The sequence below is a fragment of the Hylobates moloch genome, unplaced genomic scaffold (assembly GCF_009828535.3).
Source record: "Hylobates moloch isolate HMO894 unplaced genomic scaffold, HMol_V3 SCAFFOLD_2, whole genome shotgun sequence".
NCBI lineage: Eukaryota > Metazoa > Chordata > Mammalia > Primates > Hylobatidae > Hylobates > Hylobates moloch.
Window position 1 is genome coordinate 2,390,055 of NW_026652277.1, and position 26,720 is coordinate 2,416,774.

Consider the following 26,720-nt stretch of genomic DNA (forward strand, 5'->3'; position numbering starts at 1 on the left):
CATGCTGGACAGATGCCATGGGTTCCCCACTGCTCTTGGAACATGTGTTCAAATCCCAAGTACTTCCAGTGGGAGGTACCCCATGCCCTCTGTAGCCCCCTCCGCCCCAGTCACATGGGGAAACATTTCCTCCAGGAATCACAGTCATTCTCGTTCATCTGTCTTTCAATTTGTTAAAAAGACTTCTACCGTTTTTGCTCGTCTTGGCATGAGGAAGAAATTCATGAGACTTTAATAATTAAAGTCCAAAGCCAACACAACTGTCTAAACATCCGAACAAACCTGTTCTGGTGAGGAAACTGCAGACTTGTGTTTTTCCAGAGACAGAAGAGTTAGGAAATGAACTCTTCGGGCAGAAACATCCTCGGATATGTAAAAGGAGGTCTGATTAAAACGGATGGCTAAGCCACACCTTAGTATAATATTACTTATTGACGATATTTGCAGAAGAACATCACTTTGAAGAGACTAAACTAGTGACTAAGTTGGATTTCTCAGGTGTTTTGAATCCCTCAAATTGCAATTACAGGTCAGCTCTTTAAAACAAACAACATACAATTGCGGCTGGGCACGGTTGGCTCATGCCTATAATCCTAGCACTTTGGGAGGCCGAGGCAGGCGGATTGACTGAGCTCAGAAGTTCCAGACCAGCCTGGGCAAGATGGTGAAACCCCGTCTCTACTAAAATACGAAAACAGAAATTAGCTGCATGTGGCAGCACGCCTGTAATCCTAGCTACTTGGGAGGCTGAGGCAGGAGAATTGCTTGAACCCGGGAGGCATTCATGAGGGTTTCAAACTCTGGTCTAGCTGTTAACTCAGTAATCAGAACTGTCAGGCCCTCCTAGAACAGGTACTCATTTAGTTTAGAAGACAGCCAAACAATAATAGTCATTGTAATAGTAATAGCGGTGATAATAATAATGTTATGAAAATTACTGGAAAACTAGTGCTTCATAATGCCACAAATATACTTGAGCCAAGATCAAGCCACTGTACTCCAGCCTGGGCAACAGAGCAAGACTCCATCTCTTAAAAAAAAAAAGTTGAGTTCTATCAAATTGTCAATAATGGTGTCTCATTTTTTGTAACTGGCATTTTAAAATCCATTCCACCAAAGTACATAAATACAAGCCAAATACTCCTATAAATGTGACAGAGAAAGGTGATGTTTTCAGAGGACGTCCGTAAGAAGGAAGCCTGGATTCACCAAGATGGCATTTGGTTGTTCCCAGCTGACCCCTCCCAGCGTGAGTTTCCTCGCATGACAACCCACCTCTGTGCCCCTCATTCAGCTTCACTTACTCCGTGGAAACTGTTCGAGCATCGACTTCCTACAGCAAATTTCATGCACCATAGCTGTGCTGGCAAATCCTGCGTCCACAGGCAACATGTGGCCATTTAAATCTAAGTGGAATTAATTCAAATTAAATACAATTAAAAACCCAGGGTTTCAGCCCCACCAGCCACATTTCACGGGTTCGGTCACCACCTGTTGCTGGCGGACGGACAGGTTCGGGCATTTCTCCTACAAAAGTGCTTTTGGACAGTGCCTGTCACGGCTTTTCCTTTTACAATATGCCTGATAAGTTCTTTGATGTAGCAAAGAAAACTGGACTCCCCACAGCATCCACCTATTAGCTCCAAGCAGTATACATGAAAATAGCACCTTGTTATTTTTGTATATGCTGGAATTTCAAACTCTGCTCCAGCTGATAACTCAGTAATCGGAACTGTCAGGCCCTCCTAGAACAGATACTCATTTAGTTTAGAAGACAGCCAAACAATAATAGTCATTGTAATAGTAATAGCGGTGATAATTATAGTTAATGTTATGCAAATTACTGGAAAACTGGTGCTATAAAAAGACTCACTTCATAATGCCACAAATATATTTCAACCGAGGGCTTCTACAAAATTGCAGGCCACTTTACTATCTCTTCTGCATCTGTCTCTTCTGTTCTATTCTCTCTCAGTGGCAGCAACCTCTTATGTTTCGTTTCTTTCCTCATTCATACAGGCATCTGTGAAATGGATACATTTACATTTGATGGTAATAATAGCTAACATTTACTGAGCATACTATATGCTGGCCACTGCTACAAGGACAGCTCATATTGATCCATATCCATTTAATTCTCCCAGCCACTGAGTGAAGGTGACGCAGGTATTACCTCCAATTTGTAAATACCAAACGAGATACTTAGGATAAGTAACTTGTTTGCAGTCACTCCACCAGAGAGAAACAGAACCGAGACCTGAACTCAGTCAGGGTGAGTTACAACAGGCAATCTTAACCACTGCCCCTTATTCCAAATACCTAGCACAGAGACTCACTGAGATTTTGAGCTAAAGAAAACAATGGGAATTCTCCCAGAAAAAGAAAAAAAATGCACATGCACAGAAATCAAATTCCATATCAAGGCTGCTTTAGGACCTCAGGTTACAAAACAGCTCTCTCAGTCAGTTCCAGCTGCTATGGCAAAGTACCACTTTGAATTTGCTAGAAACACTGACATATGTGTTGTGTTCCATGTGTCAAGGAGGCCTGTAAACAGCACACATGGATTTTTCCCAGCTCAGAAGGCTGGGAGTCTGAGGTCAGGGAGCCGGCGTGGTTGGGTCCTGGTGAGGCTGACTTCCAAGTGGCAGTCTGCTCCCTTTTTTTTTTCTTTCTTGAAACAGAGTCTTGCTCTGTCACCCAGGCTGGACTGCAGTGGTGTGATCTTGGCTCACTGCAACCTCCACCTCCCTGGTTCAAGTAATTTCCTTGCCTCAGCCTCCCAAGTAGGCTGGGATTACAGGTGTATGTCACCATGCCCATCTAATTTTTTTTTTTTTTTTTTGTATTTTTAGTAGAGATGAGGTTTCACCGTGCTGGCCAGACTGGTCTAGAATTCTCAACCTCTGGCAATCCACCCACCTCAGCCTCCAAAAGTGCTGGGATTACAGGCGTGAGCCACCGTGCCCGGGCCAGCCTGCTCACTTCTTTCTGGCTCCTCAGGTAGGGGAAAGAAGGCAAATTCCTTTTGGGAGTCTCTTTATAAGAGCACTAATCCCATTTATGAGGGCTCAACCCTCATGATTGGATCACCTTGCAAAGGCCTCACCGCTTGGTATAATTGCACTGTGGTTTAGGGTTCCATATGTGAATTTTGGAGGGATGTCCCTTAAGGCAACGTCTCCGCATTCCTTTCCTCACACTGTAGCCTAATTTAACAGGCATTGAATGACGGCTTACAGTTTAGGTTCTGTCTTCCACTGGGCCTCTGGAAAACTTACCCTGCAGTCCATTTATTCCATTATAACTCACAAAAGAATTCAACCGAGGACACGCTCCAAGTTTTTGCTGTGTCATCCCTTTTCGTTTGGAGAGCTCTTGGAAGGCCTCTTGGCACAAACAGCTGCCCACCTATCTCTCTACTTTTCTTTGTATCAAAGTGTTTCTTCCGAGAAGAGGCACCCAGGAACCACATTTCTCTCCCAGCACACACCTAAGTGGGCGTTAGTGGTTGTTCTCCCAGATGGAACACAAATGGAAATGAGGTCTGAGCTCTGCCACTTCCCAGCCCAGAGGCTTGGGGAGCAATTAGCAATTAGCCTTCTGAACATACTTGTCACCCCGTGGCTGATTTAGTGAGGCTCCACAGGGCAGCTGGAAAGCTGGTTACGAGGGACACAGGGCCGTAGGGTAGAAGGGCACCATGTCCCTGAACCACCCCTTAGAGAAGGGTCACCCCACACAACCAGGAGCATGTGTTTTCAATTTCAGCTGAGGGCGATTCACATTTCTGTTACTGTAAACTCCTGAGGCTTGGAGACTTACCTGAGAACATATCTAGCATTCCCGTCTAGCATATAAAATTGTACCATGATGAGTGTTGCCATAATGGAAAACCTAAACCACGTGGTGTTAACTTACCGATAAGGAAATGGATGACAAAACATCTGATGTAGGAATCGAGAAAGTTGTAGGCTCAAGTTATGCAAAACAGGTAATAAACCCATCTCTTGCATAGACCAAGAAAACAGACCACACAATTCCAGAGTGTAGTTATAAACCAACAGCTGGAAATAACATGTTTATGTGTATTGGATATTATTTGGTTTCTCCTAGAAAGTATTGCAAAACCGTTATCTCAAAAAGAGATCAACAGCAACTAAGTTCAGACAGCAGGAGCCTGACGGGGTAGGAAATACTGAATATTCTTGGACCTTAAATATTAAGGAATAAGACTCAAAAAGACTTAAAGTAACAGACACCCAGAAAGACTTCTCAAATGAACAAAAACACTGAATCTGATTAAGGCTGTGGCCTTCCCACATCCTGGTTCAAATGGTCTCAATGTAATATCTCAGTTGCAAAGAGGCAATAAATACAGAAGACATTAGAATTCCAGTTGGTAGAAAATACAGAATGTATCCTGGCACATGGGGCTGACTGAAAGCAAGTGGGTCTTCTTCCACTTACCAAGGAAACCACACATTAGGAATAAAAAGCTTTTGAGGCACAAAACTGCCTGGACAGAAAGCAAGACTGTGTGGTGGGTCCCAGTATGGTCCATATTCTGTAGACAATGGGACTGAGGACTCCAGAGATGACGCAGTTTTCCTTATTCAAAGAAGTGGACAGTAGGTGAGTTTTAGAACTACGTGACTCCTGACCACCAAACTCATAGTTTTCAGAATCTTAATGTGCAGAATATCACATGCAAAGCACACTAAATGCAAATTAGAAAAATGTCCAACAAACTTCTAACTGAATTGAGGCTGGGAATGAGAATCACCATAAGTTCCTCAGCTGGGCACACGGTGGCTCACCCCTGTAATCCCAGCACTTTGGGAGGCCGAGCGGGGGCAGATCACGAGGTCAAGAGACCGAGACCATCCTGGCTAACACAGTGAAACCCTGTCTCTACTAAAACTACAAATAATTAGCCGGGCATGGTGGCAGACGCCTGTAGTCCCAGCTACTCGGGAGGCTGAAGCAGAATGGCGTGAACCCGGGAGGCAGAGCTTGCAGTGAGCCGAGATCGCACCACTGCACTCCAGCCTGGGGGACAGAGCGAGACTCCATCTCAAAAAAAAAAAAAAAAAAAATTCCTCAGGGTGATTCTCATGCAAGGTCCACAAATTACAAGGCACTAAACCATATTAAACAAAAAAAAAAAATAGGTGCTTCACAATAAAATATTAAAACTGTACAATTAACTTTATAAGTAAAATTTAAATGAGGTGAAAGGGATCTCCTTATCAGAGGCAGTTTTTTCCTTTAGTCTAATCGTTCACACTCATTATCACTAATTTCTTAATAAGAAAAATATGCATATGTAATGTTAACTAAGACTTAACTAACACTGAATTTTTCAAAAGTGCCAAATGACTTTCAGACAAGAATATATCCATCAAAAGGCCTTTCCAAAGGAGAAGAGGAAAATTATCCTAACTTTAAAGATGAATTATATCACTTTGTAGATTCCAGTCAAATGAAGCATTGAAATAGGATAGACTGAACATAAAACCAGATGAGGTATTATTTAGAAATGTCCTTCTGAATTATACTTATTCAGTGTGGAAAATGGTATCTGTTTCCTAATAGACTATGTGCTATTGAAGATAAGGAAGATGTTGTTTGAAGTTTGTAAGAAATAAATTTTTTCATAATAATGAATGAATTGTGTATGCCTGACAAAATGGCTTAGTAATCACAGAATGAAGATAAAAGAGAAATTTGATTATCCTAATTAATGATGATACTACAAAGGTGCCTCAAGAGTAATGTGAAGCATGTGCAGGATTAATAAATACTGCTCGATTATTTGCAAAACTGCCGCTGATTGTGCTGAAGTGTTAGTGGATGTGTTGATGTATTTGCAATTGCAAGGAGGTTGCCATTTTGTTAGATGGGGTAAACAGCTTCTGGGGGAGGGTGGGGGCAGCAGTGGGACCCAGATGGCCACAGCCTCCTGCCCCAGTGTTGTGGAGAATTGCATTGTGAGCACAGACAATCACTCTTTTCTTTTCTTTTTTTTTTTTTTTTTTTTTTGACATGGAGTCTTGCTCTGTCACCCAGGCTGGAGTGCAGTGGTTTGATATCAGCTCACTGAAACCTCCACTTCTGGGGTTCAAGCCATCCTCCCACCTAAGCCTCTGGAGTAGCTGGGATTACAGGTACACACCACAATGCCCAGTTAATTTTTATATTTTTAGTAGAGACAGAGTTTCACCATGTTGGCCAGGCTGATCTCGAACTCCTAGTCTCAAGTGAGACTACAGCCCACCTCAGCCTCTCAAAGTGCTGGGATTATAGGTATGAGCCACCATGCTTGGCTGGGACAATCTCTTTTCTGAGCAAAATTGGTTGGAGATGAAACAGCTTACCACTCTGACTCTGAAGTGAGTGACACCATATGTTAGAAGTTGTGTCCTTCTAAAAAGCCTTCTATAAAAACAAATTAATGCAAAGAAAGCAATGAAGATTTTAAAATATACCTTAGCCAATATGGACTGAGAATACAAGTAATTTTGCATGAATTAGAAATTGTCAGTGTAAATCAAGCCAAGGGTGAGATAAAGAAGTAACTTTCTGGCTGTGAACAGTAGGAAAGAGTAGGCAGATATCTTTTTTATTATTATTATTTAGCTAGGAAATGAGGTGTTAATGGATGCCACCAAGTTTTTTGAGTTTTTCAATGTGGTGGAGGGTCTCACAAAGCAGCAGCCCCTAGCTGCATGTGCAGCTTCTCTGATATGGAGATTGGCCTGCACTGTGCTCCCCAGTGTGTGCTCTGGGCATAGCCATTCTGGAAGGGAAGAAGCTGGAAGGGAGTAACGTCGCAGGAGAAAAGTTGGCCTCTGATGCCTTCTCCACCAGTGCTTCAGGAGAGCCTGCAAGATGCAGAGGCTGGACAGCCTAGGTTACCCCTGCATCCACAAGCAATTGATGGAGTCTGTCTGGGAGCAGCTGACTTTCTTCAGCCAAGCAATCCCTGAAGGTGGCTGAAAGCTGAGCTTCTTCTGGCTACAGTCACAGCAGCTTGGCGAATAAATCCTCAGCCTGACAGGGATGGGGCAGGTGCCTCGTGGCCTTCTCTACGACCAGCTGCAGTGGCAATGCAGGAATTCTGTTTCCAGCTGCATAGCCAACTCAATATGGAAACTGACCCTCCAATTGGAAACTAAATGGACAGAATATTAATAAAATACACTTTAATATTATTTTTATTGCGCCAATATTTTTTTAATACCAAGAGGATTCTGCAGAGGTGAACACTGAGTAAAAACAGGAGGAAAAGAGACAAAGCTCTGACTTGTCTTTCACCCTGAAGACATTTTCCAAACCCAAGTGAATTTAACCTTTTTCAGAGCTTTGAAGGAAGCTAGAGACAGGAGATTAAGTCTACCAGCCCCTAAAAATGATACATCGGATAGGACACCTTATAATAAACTGGAACCCAGGGAAACACTTGTAAGGGTCATGTTGAACTAAGACTTACCACTCTGGGAAAAGAGGAAAGAAATGTGTGTAAATCAGTTTTATCACTGGGTGGAGAGGTCGCTCTGTCATGCCAAGAACTCGCACGCACTGTGGAGCCGCACACGGGTCTGCCACTTGCCTACTCCATACCTGGGTGGGTAAAATGAAAACTCACCTGGAAATTTAATTCAGAAAACCCAACTGGCAATATGCACAGTGAAATTGCAAAATCAACTGTGATTTTCCCTACAAGATTCTACTTTTAACCTCAATCACTTCTCAGAGAAAAACTTCCATAAACAGTGCAAGTTCATAGTTAATAGTCAAGGTAACCAAACAAAAACAGCATACTAGGAACAAGAGCCAGAAGGAACAATAAAAAACAGAATCAAAACTGAAAAGCCTCCAAATATTATAACACTGGCAGAATATAAAATGGATGCTAAAATGTTTAACAAAAAGAAAGTATTAAATATTAGCAAAGGCCATGAGTCTATCAAAAATCATCAGGTAGATTTGAAAAAAGTAAAGTATCAAATAAAATATATATAAATTTAAAAAAATTAAAATTAAAATCTTATTACATGAATCTAACCACAGATTAGAGGTATTTGAAGAGAGAATATTTAAAGTGGAAGTAATTACAAAAACATCCAAAATTCAACATAGAGGGACAACATTGGGAAAACGTTGAGAAATTAAGGGCAAAAATTCTAGTTTGAAAGAAATGATCATGCATAGAATTGGAGTCATAAAAAGAAAAGAAAGATAAACAAAACATAAAGCACTAATATCTGTGTGTGTCTTGAGGTGTGTGTGTGTGTGTGTGTATAAATTGGTAAAAGAAATTGCTCTTCAAAGTCAGGAATTACAAAAAGACCCCAACTTAAATATACAAAAAAAAAAAAAATCCACTGCATCATAGAGAAACTAAAGAATACCATAACCAAAGCAAGGCAACATGTCATAAAAGCGGCTAGATAGATAGATGACCTACAAATGAAATAAACTTGTGCTGAGGTTGGTTTTTCAATGACAATAGTGGAAGCCGTGAATCAGTAAGCATCTTCAATACGTTGGTGGAATAATAAATGTCAGCTCGGGACCGTGTGCCATGGGAAAGTATGTTTCAGGAGTGAGGGCAAAAATCAAGGCTTCTCAGGAAATTAATGAAACAAACAAACTGTTTTTGCCGTCACTGTCCCCTAATGAAAGGAACTTCTAAATTCCGTTTCCGACATAGGAAAAGCTACATCACAGAAGCTGAGTGTGAGGTGCAAGAGGCATGTCCAGCAGAGGCTACAGTTTTGGGAACTTAAACAAACATTGCCAATGTGTTCTTCAAGGTTGAGAAGCTCCTCTAGGATGAAAAACACACCCCCTGTGAATTTTTTCCAGGTTGGGAAGGTGTCATGGAGTAGAAGCGTTCTTAATTTCCTTGCATCAAATTTCAAACCAAAATATGCAGATGAACACGAATAAAATGAGAACTAAAGCAGCTACTTTCCAAATTAGTATAAGAAAAATACTGAAGAAAATTTACTAAATAAATCCAAAAGGAGAGCAGAAAGCCACGGGGCCGACGCAGTGGCTAACACCTGTAATCCAAGCACTTTGGGATACTGAGGCAGGTGGATCACCTGAGGTCAGGAGTTCGAGACCAGCCTGGGCAACACGGTGAAACCTTGTCTCTACTAAAAATATAAAAATTAGCCAGGTATGGTGGCGCACACCTGTAATCCCAGCTACTCGTGAGGCTGAGGCAGGAGAATTGCTTGAACCGGGGAGGCAGAGGTTGTAATGAGCCAAGATCACGCCACTGCACTCTGGCCAGGGTGGCAGAGAGAGACTCCATCTAAAGAAAAAAAGAAGGGAAGGGGAGGGGAGGGGAGGGAAGAAAAGAGAAGAAAAGAAAAAAAAGAAAAGAAAAAGACATGCAAGGTGCTGAACCTGTGTAACCAGAAATAAAACAGTGAAGGTGGATCCAGGTCCCCAGGAGTGGAGAGCAGGCCAGCGTGTGTGTTGTCACCAGAGGTGGCTGAAACCCAAGAAGGGAAGGCAGGAGGTCAGGGTCTGGAGTAACACCTCTGCTGAAAGGGCCCAGGGGCATTTCGTGGCCTTTTTAATATCTCAAAAAGAGACTTCAAGGCAGAATCTTGGCTAGGGTTAAAAGAGCTCTCACATAATAAGAGTTTCAGTTCTTCAGGAAACCTAACAGTTATTGACTCCTGGGCTTTTAACACAGCCTTGGAACAGAAATACCTAGAATTGACAAGATAATTACGCTAAACTGGAGATACCCAATGCTTTTGACCTCCAGGAACAGTAATTACATATGGCTCAACCTACTGTTAATAAAAATAGACAAGTCTAACATAATGAAATATTTAACACAAATTTTTCTATGAGTAGATGAAGGAGAAAATAAAACAATAGACACTCGATTGGAACAACAGCAAACAAAAATATTCCCAAAGATCCTACACAATGTTTTTTCTTTACATGATATGAAGAACATGAGTAGCTACACAGTGAATTGCTTAGGAAAATAGATGTGCACTGTAAAACTCGTGGAGAAAACCAGAGAACAACCAACACAAGAGTGGGAATTGGGGCTCCCATTCAGGGAAGAGATGGTAGCAGGTGCAGAAGGAAAAGCCTACAAAGGAAATTCCATTTTTCCAGTTCTGTATCCCTTAAGCCACACAGTGGGTACAGAGCCTCTGAGTGTCCTTTATACGCTGCCTACATCATGAATATTCATTTGCATCTATTAATAGTTTAAAATAATTTTTAAATAAAATTATATCAATAAATCGTAAAAGCTGTACATTTAAGGAAAAAAAAGTTGAAAATGGTGATTTGTCAGTGTTTGAAAAAAAAAGATTAGGAAGTTTCCTGCTGATACCAGTCTGATGTGTAGCTTTGCCTTAAAAATGGAAATTACAGAGCTATCATCAGAAAAGTTGCAATAAATAGGTTGGGCACAGTGGTTCAGCCTGTAACCCCAGCACTTTGGGAAGCTGAGTGCTAAGATTAGGGCGGATCGCCTGAGGTCAGGGATTCGAAACCAACCTGGCCAACGTGGTGAAACCCTGTCTCCACTAAAAATACAAAAATTAGCCAGGTGTGGTGGCACACGCCTGTAGTCCCAGATAGTCAGGAGGCTGAGGCAGCAGAATCGCTTGAACCTGGGAGGAGGAGGTTGCAGTCACCTGAGATCATGCCACTACACTCCAGCCCAGGTGACAGAGCAAGACTCCATCTCAAAAAACAAAACAAAACAAAAAGACAAGTTGCAATAAATATATGTGGAGGAATGTCTTCTTTAGATGGGTATACACACAGATAGATAGCTAGATAGACAGACAGTTGCATAGATAATTAGGTTCCTCACTACAAAAGCACATTAAGTAGATATTGCAATAAATGAAAAAATAAGTAATACAGATTCCTATATTCCATGAGTTTTTAGATGAATAGAAGACATAAGAACAGAGTTTCTAGACTAATAGAAGACATAACACAAGAATATAAGACAGTATGGTAAATTCTGTAAAAGTAATATAAGCAAGAATTAGAAGGTTCAGAGGTGGCATAGAGTGATTAGAGAAATCAAAGCAGGCTTCGTGGAGGAGGTGGGCTTTGGAATCCAGTGGAAGAGCAGGAGGGTGCATTGATTTGAAGTTGTTCGCTGAATTCTTTGTGGCACTCTTCTCCACTAGCCCACAGCTCCTGAGAGCAGGAAGGACTGAATCCTGTTTTATTCCTCTCTCTGACTATAGGCAGCAGTGAGCCCCCGTGCCTCTGATTGTCATCTTTGGGGGCCAGAGAAGTGAGCAGCTGTCCTTCCCAGTCCCTGGTCCCTCCAAGCAGTGACAACAAAGAATGGACCAGGTGAGGCATTGTGTGTAGACACGTGAGACTTCTCATCCAGGGTCAAGAGGAGAAGCAGCGGATTTGGAGTGCCGTGACTCAAAGCTAACCTCTTTAGAGCAGATGAGCCCTGCTTATTCTAGGGCATTCAGCTACATCTAATCAATCACTCCTGTGCTTGGGAGAATGGAAACACTACACAGTTTCCCCTTCTTCCTTTTTCATCTCACTGTAGCAGTGAGATAGACGATGGTCACATTGGTACCATCATGGCGCTGCAGTCATAGCAGTCCCTATTTATCCCACAGGTTCCCCTGAATTCCAAGGCATCCCACATTTCACATGAACAAATAGCCTTGACACTTTCCACATCTCCAGGACAATGGGCATTTCTGACCTACATAATCTGCACAAAGAAGAAAGCCTCTCTCTCTTTCTCATCACTGCATCCCCAGCTGATGTGGACCCTGATATATAATTGGAGTTAAATAAATAGTTGAGGTTGTCCTGGGGGTCGTGCCTATTCAAGGCTTGTGATTATGCCAATCCATAGAAAACACAAGATGGTTAAAAAGAGAAATAATAGGCCAGGGGCAGTGGCTCACGCCTGTAATCCCAACAGTTTGGGAGGCCGAGGCGGGTGGATTACTTGAGGTCAGGAGTTTGAGACCAGCCTAGCCAAGATGGTGAAACCATGTCTCTTCTAAAAATACAAACATTAGACCAGATGCTGTGGCTCACGCCTGTAATCCCAGCACTTTGAGAGTCCGAGGTGGGCTGATCACGAGGTCAGGAGATCAAGACCATCCTGGCAAACACGGTGAAACCCCATCTCTACTAAAAAAATACAAAATAATTAGCCGGGCATGGTGGCGGGCGCCTGTAGTCCCAGCTACTCAGGAGGCTGAGTCAGGAGACTGGCGTGAACCTGGGAGGTGGAGCTTGCAGTGAGCCGAGATCGCGCCACTGCACTCCAGCCTAGGCGACAGAGCAAGACTCCATCTCAAAACAAAAAAAAAAAATACAAAAATTAACCAGGTGTGGTGGTGGGCGCCTGTAATCCCAGCTACTTGGGAGGCTGAGGCACAGAATTGCTTGAACCTGGGAGGCGGAGGTTGCAGTGAGCCGAGATTGCGCCACTGCACTCCAGCCTGAGTGACAGAGTAAGACTCTGTCTCAAAAAAGAAAGAAAGAAAAGAAAAGAAATAATTGAAATAATCAAAACAACAAGAAGGGCTGCCACATAAGAAAAGGCTTAGAAGATTTCCAAGGAAGGCTGAAGTCAAAGAATAATAGAGTTTAAATCTGCACAATCATAAAGAAAAAGGCAAGTAAACTATAGATGGTCTCTCATCTCATAGCTACAAAATTACAGAAAACAGAAAAAGAAAAGCTAAAGAAGAAAATGTTACAGCTAAAAATGGAAATATATTTCCAAACATTGTGATCCTTTTATGGGCACATTAACCACAGTGAATTATTCAGGAGACTGAAATGTTTGTGGTGGATGCCTGGGAAGCTCACCAAGTATTCCTTAGGTGCCCCCCGTGAAGTAAAATACATTTGGAGGCAAATCGAGTTCCCAACACGATAAGAGTTTAAGTAACAGAAGACAGAGCATCCTTCTCCCAGCAACCAGCTGTGGATTTACTCGCAGAATCTCTAATACTAAAATGACTGAGAGGAGTTGCCAAAGGCACAAAGCCCTGATCTAAAATCAGTGGAACCTTCGGGCTTTCATTACTGTGGTGATCCCAACGTCAGATTGTCTTTACTTTTGTATTGTCAGTTTTCCAAGTTCAAATACTTCAGCATCTTTTCAACTGTTTCTTGAGCAAATGTAAAAATCAGGGCCGGGCGTGGTGGCTGACGCCTGTAATCTCAGCACTTTGGGAGGCTGAAGCAGATGGATCACGAGGTCAGGAGTTCAAGACCAGCCTGGCCAATATGGTAAAACCTCATCTCTACTAAAAAAATGTAAAAATTAGCCAGGCGTGGTGGCATGCACCTATAGTCCCAGCTACTTGGGAGGCTGAGGCAGGAGAACTGCTGGAACCCGGGAGGTGGAGGTTGTAGTGAGCTGAGATCACGCCACTGCACTCCAGCCTGGGTGACAGAGCGAGACTCCATAAAAAAAAAAAAAAGGACAATTTTTAAAAGGCATTTCTTATAGAGATTTGCAGAAGAAGAGAGGGGACACAGAAGAAGCAAACAGCATGGGCCTTCTGGGCACAGAGAGATGTGTCCCATGCTTCCTGATGCTCTCTAGGAGGGCCTTCCAATGAGCGGCCAACCTGGGGGCATTTGACAGAAACAGCACCAGCATTGACTCACTCCAAAGATGAAGCCAGCCTCCTCCCTAACCCCGGAGTGGGTGCCCCTCCCAACCCTGGGTGAAGTGATCAAAACCTCTCCCAACAATTTTGGTCCTCTGACACCAGTTGGGTGATACAAGGAAACCCACTTTTTACAGACACAAAGTAAAAGTGACTGTTGACTAATCATGATTATTAATAAGCATAAGACAGTCCAAGTAAAATTCTGATAGAGACTACATTATCAGGGAAGTGTATATATGATCACAATTTATCTGGGTCTTAGGTTTTTCATATGTACACACACACCCGTGTGCACACACACGTATGTAAGTTGTTAACAATGTCGAGATTAACAGTAAATAAAACATCGTGATTGTACAGTGAGGCCAAAGAAGTTACACAAAAACTAAGTGGAATGAAACCGAGCTTTATCATTTTAAAAATTATTTTTAATTACTGAACAAATTTCTAAAAGAAACAAGAGTAAAGCTGCCAACTGCAACGACACTTTCTTCCTATTCTATCAGAGGGACTTTTCATTTGAGTTTCACAGCATGTATTTAGAATCGCTGCAGTCTTTTACAACCAGAGAAATGACATCCTCCAAGCTCACTCTCCATTGAAAAAAGAGTCAAGATTTCCTCTCTGCAAATATCCTAAAAATATCAACCTTGTAGCAGGTAGGCATCAGAATAGCCATTGTAAGGAGAGAGACTAAACCACTAGATCACCTAATAACTGCATTTCCAGGAAAGCTTGAACAAAAGAGAAAACAAGACACAGAGTGACTTAGCTACCAATGCCTCATTACACAAAGAGCTTTCAGAAATTCTACCATGGATTATGAATTTATTTTGCCAAATAGGCAGACTTCATTACCTGGCTAGTTCTAACTGTGGTTTTTGGGACCTTCAGGATTTAACATCGCTTAGGAACACAATGCTGCGTTTTCCTGAAATAAAGCTTACTGCTAAGTATTCACTACATTAAACAATATTTAACAGCAATCTCTCAGTCCCTTTGATAGACAATAATTAAGCATTTCCTGTGCTTCAGCAATGTGGTAGATAAATTCACAACCTCCTGCTGTCAGTAGTCAGGATGTGGTACGGGGCGTCTAGCCAGGTACAGAGTATTTCACCTGTCTTAACCCCATGGTGAGGGAAAGCAAACTCAGACTTAGTGCTCAAGTATTTTCCAAAGCGACAGACACAGTTGGTAGGTTGTGAGAGTAACATTTGAACCTAGTTCTTTTTACCCTCTAAGCTTGCATGAATTTCAGTTCTAAAATATATTTTTACATCTTTGCTGTCTAACATAGAAGAATCAGCAAAATTTAACTTTGAATTTTCTTTATTATGATAACTCTAGAAGTATCATTGTTCTGAGAAGTAAAACTTTGATTTCTTTTTTGTTGTTGCTCAATAACGCATGTCTGGCACGGCTCTTCAACAAGTCCTCTGCAGTGCTCATGGGGCTTTTCTTGACTTAATTATAATGGCAATTACCTTCAGAAAGGAACGTGAAGCCTTCAGTATTGTAGTATTTGATCTTCACAACAGGCGGGTGAGATGGTGATTTTACACAGTACATCTGAGCAAACAGGGTTAGACTGCACCAGGGGTTTTACACTGGGGAGGACTTTATACGCAGGACTCTCATTACAAACCCAGTGTTCTCTCTGGGACTTTGAGGATTCTGTTACTTAACTCTGGTCTGGAGATGTGGAGAGTTTAGGGGAGCTGGGGCTGGTGGGCTGACTTTGATCTACAGCCATAACATTTGCAAAAACATGCATCTTGTACATTTTTCTTTGTTTATATCAATTCTGGGGTATTTGCTTTCATCGTTTTAATTCTGGTTCTTTAAGGGATCATAATTCTTCAGCCTAAAAAACTTTATTTAATTTACTTGTAGCTCAGACATGTTCCAGTGAATTCTGTCAGATTTTCTTCATCTGGAAGCACCTTTATTCCACCATGCAATTTGAAAACATATTCAGAGGTATTGAATTCCATCTAGAGAATCTCCTTTTCAGTCTTCCAGAGGTGTTACACCATTTTCTTTTTGATTACATAAATTTTAATGAGAAGTACGCTGTAATTGTTATATATTAAATTCTTATATTTGTAAATCTTCACTCTCAATTCTACATGTGATTTTTTGGCTGCTCTTAAATTTTATCTGTACTCTTCATTTTCAATAGTTTGAGTATCATTTCTCTCTCTCTCTCTCTCTCTGTGTGTGTGTGTCTTTGTGTGTGTGTGTGTGTGTGTGTGTGTGTGTGTGTGTGTGTGTGTGTATTGTATTTATTTGGGTTGGACTTTACCTCTTGGTTTTGTGGTTTGATGTCTTCCATTATTTTTAAAAAATTATTGGCTATTAACTCCACAAATATTTCTTATATTTCATTTTATCTCTCTTTTTAGATTCCAAATGCATTTTAGCTCACTTTATATTTTATCACAGACCTTGGATGCTTAGTATTTTTACACCATTCTTTAATTATTTTTGTTTTAATTGGTCTAATTTTTATTGACCTATTTTCAAGTTCACTGATTTTCTCCTTGCTGTGTCCATTCTACTGATGAGTTCATTGAGGGGATTCTTCATCTTTGAAAGCATATATTCTTAACCTACCTTTCTATTCAACTCATGCTTACATTTCCCTTTATGTAGTAACATCCTCCAACCACACATTCATATTATTCACCTTTTTCATTAAAGCCTTCAACATAATGATTTGGTTATTTTTAAAAATTACAATAAAATTTTTGCAGCAGTTGAGTCTGCTCTGAATCTCACCTACTTGATTTTTGCCCCTTTTTGTCCTTCTTAGGTGTATGTTATAATTTTTTCTTGCATTCTGAACATCATACTCAGCACACTAAAATCTATAATATTAATAAATAGCATGCACACTTGGGAATGATGATACCCCTTCTACCAGGTCGCTGGTGTGGGTTGAAGTCAGCCTGGGTGGTAGTTAAGTCTAGTTTGTATTGTCTGATTTCTATGCTAATTGCCAGAGCATGAAAGACTAATTTCTCTCATAGTGCTACGTACTCAGTATGAAACTAGGGCGTGATGCACATTCACCTCACCCTGAGAGGTTACTTGGGTGACTTTGCTGTGTTTGTATTTTTTGAATGTTTTGTCCGACCTTTCCTTTAAGCTGTTTCACCACACGGGGCCTCTCCTTTGCTGCCCTCCTCCCGCAGTGGAGCACCTCTGCCTAGCAGGTGTGTGCCGGCCGGAGTCAGGTGTCCAGCGTGCTCTCTAGCTCCCTAGTCCAGCTGTCCCTTTAAGTTGGCTGCGCCTCTGGGTCTCCTCAATGGAACTTTCCCAATGCTCTTGCCCCTTCTCATCGTGGCAGCCCCGTGGTTCCTCTATCTGTGGGGCTTTTTTAGGAGAGTGGTCCCTGCTGTTCCCCATGTGGTAGGCGACCTCTGAGGGCACTACCCTCAGCCTGAGGTTGAGATGACTTCCAGTCCCTTCACCGTGGGTGGAGGATTTTGACTTTTATTTTTTCCTCAGTAACAATGGTCTGCTGTGTTCGATGAGCTACAGGATTCGTAGTCTTTCCCTTAGCAGCCTAAAATCTTTGTTCCAAATGAGAGATGAATCCAGGCTGTGTTCATGCCTTTCCTGCCTTCTCTGCACCTGCACCTCTAGGAGACTCTCTCCAATCCACTGTGCCGCCTCCAATCACTCTTGTGAGTTCCTGGTGGGGTCCATTTGAGATAATTTACAAATAAATGCAAACTTGCTTTTGTCTGAATTCCCAGGGGTTTTATACTTTACCCCAACCTAGGCTGGGCATCTGCTGTTGAGCTGTACATTTTATGACTTCTTCCTCCCTGTGCGGTGGCATATCTGTGTCCTGTGCTCCACCATGTGTGGATCTGTGCACATTCAGTGTCTTGTTTCTTCCTGGAATTCAGCCTGCTTGGTTTCATTGAGAACTTGGCTCTCTGATGGTTGAAAAAGTGATGTTTTTGTAAGTTCTTCTGCTATTTTATTGTGCTTAGTGTGGGAACAACACTCATTCCAGCTTACATTCTAAACAGAATCAGAAGCTCACCAGTTCTTCCGATGAGTTGGTTGAAAGAGCTATTCTAGGCAACCATCTCAGTACATATGCAAACTTGCCAATTATTTTTCTTCAAACATGATGACTATTACTACATGATTCCAATAAGCTGACATGTTGCATTTCATCATACAGGATCTTCAAAGTACAGTGGTCTAACTATTGATCATGGGGCAAAATTTGGGACCAGCAAAGAGATACAGGTCAGGCGTGGAGGTTCAAGCCTGTAACGCCAGTGCTTTGGGAGGCCAAGGTGGGCAGATCACTTGACCTCAGGAGTTCCAGACCAGCCTGGCCAACATGGTGAAATCCCATCTTTACTGAAAATACAAAAATTAGCTGGGCATGGTGGTAAGTGCCTGTAATTCCAGCTACTCTGGAGGCTGAGGCAGGAGAATCACTTGAACCTGGGAGGTGGAGGTTACAGTGAGCCGAGATCATGCTACTGCACTCCAGCCTGGGCATCAGAGCCAGAATCTGTCAAAAAAAAAAAAAAAAAACAAAACAAAACAAAAAACCACGCATGCACACACAGAAACACAGATACAATGATTCTTGAAAATATTGGACAGTATATCTATTTTTTTGTCTCTTTTGTTAAATGGATTGCAATGGTGTTGTGAGGAAAACATTTTTGGGGAATAACAGCTAAGACTGTACTATCAATATCTGATAAATCTCTGTGTTTTTTTCATTAATATTTTATATGGCATGCTGGAAGATACACATCCAACGAAATCTCCTTACAAATTTCTGCTCAGTTATCTCTGGGGTCCTTTAAATTGTCCCAGGAATCCAAAAAATCACAGCTACTTCAATGGGAAACACAAGTCCTAGTTCTGGTGACAAAATATCTTCCTGACTTAAAAATGTACTTATTTCTCTCTAGCATTTTATTACTTGACAAATTTGGGTTCAGGTGATGGTATTGACTTGTCTAAACTTTCCCAGCCACAGCAATACTCACTTATTCAATAAGGAAACCAACTATTTCCACTTTTTTTTTTTTGAGATGGAGTCTCTCTCTTTTGCCCAGGCTGGACTGCAGTGGCACTATCTCAGCTCACTGCAAGCTCCGCCTCTCGGGTTCATGCCATTCTCCTGCCTCAGCCTCCTGAGTAGCTGGGACTACAGGTGCCTGCCACCACGCCTGGCTAATTTTTTGTATTTTTAATAGAGACGGGGTTTCACCGTGTTAGACATGATGGTCTCGATCTCCTGACCTCGTGATCCGCCCGCCTAGGCCTTCCAAAGTGCTGGGATTACAGGCGTGAGCCACCGCTCCTGGCCTCCACTTTTGTCTTCCATGTATGCCTTAAGGATGATGCACACGAAAGCTAATGTGCGCCACCCCCACCTCATTTCAGGCCCTAATTACCAATTCCTAGATTGCCATAGAGCTCACTGGCCAGAAAGGGGTGGAGGGAGAGAGAGAAAAAGACAGAGAGAGAGAGTGTGTGTGTGAGAGCGAGAAGGAGAGATCCTCAGTCCTCTATTTCAAACCTTTCAGGGGCTTCCCCTGGCCCACATAAGAAAACCTATTCAAATGTATTCTTATTGGAATAGTGTGCACAGTCGCTGTGATCTGACTTCTGCCACATATTCTATTTTATTATCCTAATGTCAGAACTAACTTATATAGATAGGTTGCCTTGGCTTTGCTTTATGAATGAATAATCTTGGGAAAATGTTTATAATGCCTTTTTGATAACCCTTCAATAGAATACAGCAAACCCCACTTATTTTTCTTCTATGCCTTCATATTTTAATTCAGTTTGATATGCCAGACTCGTTTTTCCTTTTCAGACCTGCAAAATCTATTGTCCTTTGCATTTCCTTTGTTTAAATTTTATAGAAAATATAATCTTGATACCCTCATTTTGGAGATGAGAAATGGCAACTACTTCAAAATGAATCTTCAACAGCAGTTGGAGGAGATTTAAAGACAATGCATGCATGAAGATGGGCATGAGATGTCAGTAACTCCATTAATTAGTTTCACATGAGCCAAACCCTCACAGAATGTCTGCAAAAAAACCCAAGGAAGACGGGGATAGTTCAACTACAGCTGTCCACTGCTAGTGGAGAGTATTTAAGATAATCATTTTCGTAACTTTAGGATACAATTATTTTTAGGATCTTCCTGTGCTATTAGCAGTGGGCTGTTTCTCAGTTTGCTGTTGATTTTTGGTCAATAGCTGTTACATGTTACATGATCAGGTGTTATATAGTCTAATAATGCTGGAGCTGCAGAGTATCTCTAAGTTTGATTTTTGCAGACATTGATGCCTTTCAAGAAGCTAAAGATAATAATGGAATTGATAATAATTATACATTACATTAAAAAGAGTTAACGAGTGCAGGGCAGTGACTCACACTTGTAATCCCAGTACTTTGGGAGGCTGAGACAGGTGGACCACCTGAAGTCAGAAGTTTAAGACCAGCCTGGCCAACATGGTGAAAACCTGTCTCTACTAAGTCCCAAAACTTAGCTGGGCATATTGGCTCATGCCTGTAGTCCTAGCTCCTCGGGAGGCTGAAAAACGAGAATCACATGAACCCGGGAGGCAGAGGCTGCAGTGAGCCTAGATTGTACCACTGAACTCCAGCCTCGGTGACAGAGAGAGACTCTGTCTCAAAATAAATAAATAAATAAATAAATAATAAGGAATTAACAAAGAGTTTCTTGATGGTAAAATCACCCATGTGTTTATATCAGTGGTGTTTATGGCTCTGTGTGTCTGTGTGGTGTGGAGAGTGGGGTATATGCTAATATTATCCCCCATATTTCAAGAAAAGAAAATATCAGGCAACATGATAAAGGTGAAATAGCTGGTAAGTTTCAGAGCCGTGGTGCAAACCCAGGCAGTCTTGTTAAGAGTTCATACCCTGAGATACATTCCTCTTATTTTACCAACAAGCACACGATCTGCTTTATTATTATAAGTAAATATCCTAATTGAATTATAGTATGATGGGCATTTATGTACTTCAATAAAGACAAAGTGGAGATTCAACTTATCCCTTTGTATGTAACTGTAACTGTAGTTGTCTGTTTGCCCCAAGAATCGGAAAAGCCTTCAAGGTGAAGACCAACCTATAATTGTTGATGTATCCCCAACACCCATAATAACATCCAGTCCAAAGTAATAGCTTAATAACAGTTTGAAGAGTAAATTAGTAACTTCAAGATTACTTTATGTATTTGAAGCTTAGGCAAAGGAAAGTCAATGATGCATTATCAGAAGACCTCAAAGGATATCAATCTTGCAGACCTGGGAAACCAAGATAAAGAAATGTATGCCTTTCTATCATTCACAGGGGTGCCCTGTGTGGGATGTTTTTGTCATTTTTAAACCTGACAAAATCTGGCAAAGTTTGCCTTCTCTTGAGGTATTCCTGGCTCTCGACGTCTCCTGGCTTCCTGTAGATTGCACCCATCCTTGTCCCAGAAGAATGAATTACTCACCTCCAGAGAAAAGATAATCAAAGTGTGGTATAGAATGACACTAGTTAAGAATGTTTGTTTCTCCGTAACTCTGTAACATCTTCGAGAGTCTGGAATTTTAATGCCCCATCCTAGTTCACTTCCTAGCATATAGTTGGTATTCAAATAATTTCTTAAAGCATAGTGTTCAATAAATCTTTAGATAAAAAATTGTTAAAAGTAAAAAGTATACTTTAATAGGAGTAAAACCTGATGTTAGGATAAAATCTGAATAAAAAGGGAAGCATGACCTTTAGCCTGGGGAAGAATATCCTATAAGAATTCCATAGAATATCTCTTAGTAAATGTAGTAAAAACATCCATTGATTAAAAGAAATTGGATCTATGGCTGATAATAACATCTCATTGATTGAAAAGCACTTTGTAATAGCTTTCTTCCATGTAGTATCTGTCAGGCATTAACCTTTCAGCCTCCTGATCATGTGAAAGGAATTCTTTGCTTATGCTGCTGGTCATATGACCCCATCCATGACATTTCATAAATTGCATCTATTGAACAGAGGTTTTGGGTTTTCTAAAACTGAAAAACCTATTGCCAAAGCAAGGCATTTCTCTATGGATTGTATGATAGAATTTAGCCATATACTCTAGAGACCTGGAGATATTTTAGCAAACTTGACTACCTCTGAAAAATGACTACTTACAAAGAGATAAGTAAGTTTCAAATTTTAGAACATGTAGGGTTCACATAGAAATACATTAAGAAGCAACCATATATTTATTTATTCTTTAAAGGACACATTTAAAAACATAAAGTGTTCCTCTTATTTAAAGCAATGAGTTAAAATTATACCAAATACTGTACATAAAAAAGCGAATATGCTAATAAAATAGTCCACCAAGTTTTATTATTAACACTAGGAAATCAATCTGCATGTCCTAACAAATAAATAACAAAATAGATGAGCATTTTAACAAAATATAATCTCTTGTAATTCGAGCTACAAGCTTGTGTTGCTTTCTTAAGCAGAAATAATAAAGAGAAACTAAAATAAATAAAAAGAGTATTGGCATATTTTAATAAAATACCTACATAATTTTATTATTCACATAAAAAATTAAATCTGTGAAATACAGGGTCATGAAAACAAAATTGCATACACTTTTATGCCCTTCTCAAAAGGATTAATAATCTTTCATGTTGATTGTCTATATTTTTCATGTAATTACTTTAACCCCTGAAGAAGTAGAATTGGTGATTAGCATTTCAATTCAGGTTTGAATTTGAATCTGAAACTAACTGAAATAAATTTTATTGAAAATTCTCCAAAGGAATCTAGAAGCACTCAGGTTCAATCACACTCCACTCTTGTCAGTATTTCTGCATTAATATAACCACTCTCTTTCAAAATAAGTTTTAATGAATTCAGTTTGCAAGTGATTGCTGATCTTAATGGAAAAATAATTTCAAAGAAAATCCTTAGCTATTCAAATGTCACTCATAAATATAGCACAAAGAAGTACAATGGAAGAGATAAGCAGAAAGTTGTGGTCATAAAGTTTATCTGCAAATTTCATAAGAATGAATCCATTAGGACGGCAGGGGATTTTGAATACGGACTTGCCCTCTGTGTGGAAAACGCTAAGGTTGAAGACGGCTTTCCTGGCTCTTCTGTGACTTACAGCCGCCTCTATTCCTTTCATGCCCAAACACAGGGAGAGTCTGTGGAATAGCAAATAAGTTGTTGCAGATGAAATCGTCAGGAAAATTATTTTGACTGCACAATTAAAAAAAGCACCTGACATATATTTTTACTAACTTAATACTTGATCAGAATTTTATGTTAAATGAAAATGTAAAAATCTTGAATTCAGTCAGTGGAGCAAGGTTTCCCGTTTGATTTGAAATAAACCAAACACTATAATTCACAACCAGTAGGCAGGAGGAAATTAACTATCCAGTGATAACTCAAATTTCTGTCTAAAGTGCCTCTCGATCCATGAGAAGGAAGATTGAATAAAATTAGAAGTAATTTGATTGACTAGACCCCTGTCCTTTGATCAGATGGCTCAGAATTGTGCTGAAACTTTCTGAAGTGACCAGATAGAATGAGGTTGAAGGAGCAATGTCTGCTGTGTGGTAACGGATGGCTCACAAACCCAGATGAAGACAGAGAGACAGAGACAGAAACAGAGAAAGGGAGAGAAAGAGACAGAGAAAGAGAGAGAAAAACAGAGAGGGAGAGAGAAACAAAGAGACAGAGAGGGAGAGAGAGAAAGAGAGAAGAGAGAGAGAGGAGCAAAGATAAAGAGGGGGCAGAGAGAGGGGCAGAGAGAAAGTCAGAGAGAGAAACAGAGAGAGTGAGAGACAGTGTTGGGGAGTTCCTTAAGAGACCAAATATCAATACACTGGTGGATTAGCACAGTACTCATTGGTTCAAATAAACCAATAAATAAATTTCAGGGCACTCACAAAGTCATGGGATTTCCTCATTAGTTTGTTCATTGATTCAACATCACCCGTGCACACCTGCTCTGGGCCCAGCACTTCTCCTAGTGTTGGAGTTTGCTCATTGATTCAACATCACCCTTGCACACCTGCTCTGGGCCAAGCACTGCTTCTAGTGTTGGAGTTTGTTCATTGATTCACCATCACCCGTGCACACCTGCTCTGGGCCCAGCACTCCTCCTAGTGTTGGAGTTATACCACGGACAGAAAAAAGACCCTTGCCTCCAGGAGCTGCTGTCACCATCCTTATCAAAGGAAAGCTTAGGCATCTTCCCCTGAGAAATTTCTTCCTGGAAATGTTCAGAGCTAGTGTTTACCACAGCTTCACACACACTGCAGCCTATTGGAGAGTGGAAGGCGGAAGGAGGGAGAAGTTCAGGAAAAATAACTAATGAGTCTTAGGCTTAATACCTGGGTGATGAAATAATCTGTACAACGAACCCCCATGACCCATGTTCACCTATGTAACAAACCTGCACATGTACCTCTGAACTTAAAATAAAAGTTTTTTAAGAGATTATTTGATAGCTTAATGTATACCAGATCAAATATTTCCAAGAACTGCCAAGAATCTTTAAATAATACAGTCTGCTTTCGAATGCACCTTCTATTTTTTTGTTTTAATTCTTTGGTTGTCTTACTTAAATTCATTCAGTTACTATAACTATTTTTACATATATTTAAAGGAGCAGTGTTTTGCATGACATTACTTGTATCTTTTAACACATTTTTTACCATTCCCTTTTCTTCCTGCTGCTATTAAACTTCTTAACAACCCTTCCACTGAAAACCTTTGATCACTGCAAATATGAAGTCTACTCCATACCCATCATTCATTCCATGAATGCTTAACAATAATAAGAATGACAACAAGGATAGCTCATACTTATTTATTTCTTACTATATGTCAAGCACCGTTTAAGGGCTTTACACATACAAACACAATTAATTATCAAACTAGTATTGGAAAGTGAATGTAATTAATACCTTTATTTTACAGTTGAATAAATTAAAGCACAAAGATTTAATCACTCACTAAAGACATACAACTAGTATGGTAGACTAGATAATTTAGAAGATATTCCCACTATAACACTAATTGATTATCAATAAAACATACTTTATCAATATATTGGTAAACTCACAAGAAATGTAATCCCTGAAAATTTCTACCTTCAAAAATGAATAAAGAAGCTAATGACCAAAACAAGAGTGGAGGCCACAAAATAGCAACTAAACCCAACAGGTGGCACTGCACTGAAGGCCAATGCCAATATAATCAATATGATCAATAGACGAGGTCTTTGAGCATGCATGGAAGAGCTGAGTCTGACATTCCCACATTATGTCTAGGAAACTGGAGGTGAAATCTTTTAGCTGAAGTACCTTCCAGAAAGCAGGGGTAAAACAAAGGTTTTCATCCAAGTGGTATAATTTAAGAAAAAATTCCAAAAACAGGAAATACTAGGTAAGTCATGTTATTGAAATGGCCATCACCATCAGGAACTGAATGCCAATCATCTAGGGCCCATTAAGGTGCTGATAAATGGTGGATCAAAATCCTCTGCCCAAAGGATGGAAGAGAAATGAATTCATCCAGTGGATCCTAGCTCCCAAGGGTCAAGGTTTTGATCATGAGAGGTTACATCCCACACCCTTTCAAGTTGAGCATGGATGAGCCCCAAACCTTAGTGTCCCAGACACCTTGGGCACAGAATCCAAGAGTACAGTCAGGAAGCCGGGATGAGGTGTTGCTACTGGTGAAAGAATAGAGAGGGTGCTGGGATGGGCACCTGTAGGCATTTGGCACATGGACGGCCATGGTCTCAATTCATGACCACCCTTGGCTTCCCGCGTTGGGAATCACACATTATCTCTGGAGGAGACTCTTCAATTTAGATGTGCTGGATTAGCACAGATGGAAAACAAACAAATAGGAGCTGGAGAGTCAACAAGCACATGCACACAAAGCCATCATCAGTGAGATACAGCCATTAAAATAAGCCATAGATTAAGACGTCTCTCCCTATAGAACTTCAGAATGTTAAATTCTCAATTACAAAAAATAAATTGGGACCCAAATCCAGCCTCATCTTTGATTTGTTTATTGATCTTATATAGTAGTGCATCCAATCTCTTTCAGCAAAAGCTGTGGTCTTTACCTTGGAAGCATATCCAGAATTTGACCACTCCTTGACAAACATCAGTGATTCTCCTGCCTCAGCCTCCTGAGTAGCTGGGATTACAGGTGCCTACCACCACGCTTGGCTAATTTTTTGTATTTTTTTTTCAGTAGAGATGGGGTTTCGCCATATTGGCCAGGCTGGTCTCAAACTCCTGACCTCAGGTGATCCGCCTGCCTCGGCCTCCCAAAATGCTGGGATTACAGGTGTGAGACACCACATCCGGCCACTTCTCTGTCTTTTTATTGTTGGTATAGCCTCAAAAGAATGTAAGTTCTTCAAGAGCACAAGCTTCTGACTCTTCAGTGTAATGCGTTTACTAAGTGGTAGACACTTAGTACAGTGATGGGACGTAGCAAGTAGTCAGTAACATTTGTTAATTAAAGAATAAATGAACAACTATTTATTAATAAATAAGTACCATCAAAAGTGAAAAGACAAATGACAAACTGAAAGATGACATGCAAAAGAGTTCACTGACAAATGGACAAAAAATGATGACCAATTTTTTGTAGGAAACGAAGAAGCCCATCAATCTATTATCCTGTTAAAGGCACCACGTAGGCAGCAATGAGGTGTGTGCAAAGGGAGATCAAAGAGAAATTGCATTCCACACTCATTGGATTGGCGGTGTTGAAGAATTCGGATCATATACCATGATCATAGACAGCAGGATGCCTGCTGAGCTGGGAAGAAATGTACGTCCACTTTTCTGGCACTGATTCAGATGCTGCTGTCTGTGTGGAATTGCCCAGATTTCTGTTCTCACAGTCTCTGCCTGGGCTCCTTTCCAATCCTTGCCAATGCAATCCCTGTC

The 26,720-nt window shown here is 40.8% G+C and overlaps 1 long non-coding RNA gene across 1 annotated transcript in view; it reads left to right on the forward strand.

Moving 5' to 3' along the window:
- LOC131381466 (uncharacterized) overlaps positions 1-26,720 on the forward strand; it is a 66,196-nt gene that overhangs the window by 25,154 nt on the left and 14,322 nt on the right. The window contains exon 2 of the long non-coding RNA XR_009210217.1: positions 11,262-11,373. This is a non-coding gene — a long non-coding RNA (uncharacterized LOC131381466). The remainder of the gene's footprint in view (positions 1-11,261; positions 11,374-26,720) is intronic.